This window comes from Eurytemora carolleeae, unplaced genomic scaffold, assembly GCF_000591075.1.
Source record: "Eurytemora carolleeae unplaced genomic scaffold, Eaff_2.0 scaffold658, whole genome shotgun sequence".
Taxonomy (NCBI): Eukaryota; Metazoa; Arthropoda; class Copepoda; order Calanoida; family Temoridae; genus Eurytemora; species Eurytemora carolleeae.
Genome location: NW_019396684.1, coordinates 819 through 3,572, shown reverse-complemented (window position 1 = coordinate 3,572; position 2,754 = coordinate 819). Strand labels below are relative to the sequence as shown.

Here is a 2,754-nt window from a genome sequence, read left to right as displayed (position 1 = left end):
ATGCTTTTAACCGAAAGTAAAGAATGATTCGCGTCTTCGTATGCAAAAAAACGTATACAGTGAGAACGAGAAAGCTGTGGAATAGGAAGACGACAATAAAGTAATTCTTTAGTGTAATTGATGTTGCTACAAAGCAGGAAGTTTTACTAGAAATTTATCAAATCACGTATTAACTGTAATGAGTTTATTAGCACTGCACAAATTCTAAGGCTGGCCAAACCATCCTAACTCCTTCGAGTACAGCAATTTGGACTTTATCCAAATTGTCAGGAATATTCCCTTTAAACTTTCTGAACTTTAGAGTGCTCGCACCGGTGCGCAGAAAGCGCGGAGAGAGAAAAGCACGCGTAGCACCGAGGCGACTTATTCTCTGGAGATCTCTGAAGAGCTCACTCTCCTAAGGACTCGGTTGTTCTAGTTTAGACTGGGTTTGCTTATTATTATTATTATTATTATTATTTTGTTTAATTTTTCAGACTAGAATGGAGTTCGACACTTCGAGTGCTGCTGATCTCCAACTTTACAGAAAATGCTGTGTCTCATGTGCATAAAACTATTTATAATTTGAGTCGTAAAGTCATCTTCCTATTCCAGCGTTTTCACTTTCAGACTCTGTATGATATCTGTTTGTTCATCCCATACTTAAGTTAAAGATGAATTAAATTCATAAGATGAAGTTTAATTCTTGATCCTTAGATTCACAACAAAAATGTTCTAACTTCTAATTGACTACATTACTAGATTATAATTTCTATTACTTATATCTTTGTAACCTGATGTTGTAGATCCTTTATATTTCAAACTTTGAATTCTGCTTCTTCAAAAAGTTTAAATCGATCAAAAGGTTTTCATCACCAAGTTAAAAAGATTAAGGAATTAGAAAACTAGAGTTTGAGACGAGATTTCCCTGATTTGGCAGCTGAGTAAATACAGGGGAAGCAAGTTCCAAACAGTGCTTATGTTCCAAACCTGACATTGAATGTCAGGTTTGAGCACAAATATTATGATCAACGTTTTAATAAATCTTCCTGTATTAAAACTGTAAGTGATCGTTCATTTTCACGTAAACCCCCGGATACCGTTTTCGAAACAATTAAAGTTTTCCATTTTTGCACATATCACGAATTTGAATCTTGGACACGTTTTGGAACAAAAACTATTTTTACAAACAATAAATAATTTGAAAATATTTAACAATTCAGAACAAAACGCACTTTCATAATTTACAGAATAGCATAAATTACTGAAAATATTTTCATCTTCTAAATTTTTCAAAAATTTGTTTCCACATTACAAATACTTTTAAATAGGGAGAGTACAGATGATTTCGGATATCCTCCACCATTTTTAATAAAAAAAATTCCAGCTTTTTTGATTTAACTGTAAGAACAATTTAATATTAATATTAGAATTATTTAATTTTGCAAGTTGTTATATTTTAAATATAAGAACAGAATAGATTATTTACATTTTTATTGTTTCATGTATTTACATTCTATTGTATGCGAAAAACTTGTTTTTTTACCAAAATGTGTAAATGCTTGAAAAAGTATCATTAATTCAAATCTGTGAAATGTCTTAAAAATGTGACATGTTCCAAAACGTGTTTTGTACCCAAACTTTGCATTTGCTTAAAAAATGTGACATGTTCTAAAACTAAATCAAGAATCATCAAAAATTATAATTTATTTTTTTGTAGGGGTTTAGTATTTAACTTTTTGTTATAAAAGTGTTGCCTTTAAGAATGTAAACTATGCAGACGGTTTTTTGTACTCTCGACTTATATTGAAAAATATAAACAGTTAAAAATTATAACTTTGCACATTTGACCCAAATCTAACACTTAGTGTGAGATTTGGGCCAAATCAAGGTTTGGAACTTTCTTCCCCTGAGATAGATTTAACGGAGTTCTTTAAATATTTGTAACAGGAAAATTTATTGATTAATATGGAAATAAATGAAGAATAAAATAAAAACCAAATGAATTTATTTTCAACTAATTATTACCTGGTTTTCCAATCTGTAAAGGCGAGCTCCTATTGTCATTGGTTTTATGTTTCCTTTCTTGTCCACGCCGTGGTGGTAACTGCCGGGTTTTCCTAGAGTTTGGTCCAGTCGTCTTTGTAGTTCCTGCAATCAGTTAATCAAGGAATATTTACTTTTATTGTACTGCATTATAATGTATTATCTTTAAATATAAGGTTACACAATGCGGTACAAAGTCATCAACTCCACCAAGCCAAAATATCAAATTTTAAACTGTTCTCATACAAACCTCTATAATTAATGGTAATCAATCGAAAATAATCAATAGATTTTAAAAATGTTCAAATTAAAAAATTGAACCCTANTAGCCCCCCCTAGATCGGTAAAATCGATGGTTTCCAGGTTTTTTTTTACCCCAAAGGTTTTTGATTTCTGAGCCCCACAAAAAGAAAAAATGAAAGCCCCTCCTCCTCCCCCTCTGGAAAAGTTCGTGTGTACGCCCCTTTGATGCACTGTACCTGTTGAAACTTTCTTCGAGCAACAAAATATTTTATTTTTCTCACTGCTCGGATCGCATTTTTGTGCGCAGTTGTTAGACTAAAAAGAAAAAATGTTAATAGCATTTTTAATCATGCATTGTTATTTAAATATTTTAAGTTCTATCTATCTAATTCTATTTACAAGTGCATTATATGATGTTTTGGTGAAATACGCATTAAAATCTTTCAATCCTAACTTCTTGTTCTTATTGAAGAACAATTAAGAAGG

At 31.2% G+C, this 2,754-nt stretch overlaps 1 long non-coding RNA gene across 1 annotated transcript in view; it reads right to left on the bottom strand.

The window, feature by feature from the left end:
* The window catches only part of LOC111707360 (uncharacterized), a 3,084-nt gene extending 958 nt beyond the window's left edge, over positions 1-2,126 (bottom strand). The window contains exon 1 of the long non-coding RNA XR_002766418.1: positions 2,008-2,126. This is a non-coding gene — a long non-coding RNA (uncharacterized LOC111707360). The remainder of the gene's footprint in view (positions 1-2,007) is intronic.
* Positions 2,127-2,754: the final 628 nt, after the last annotated feature.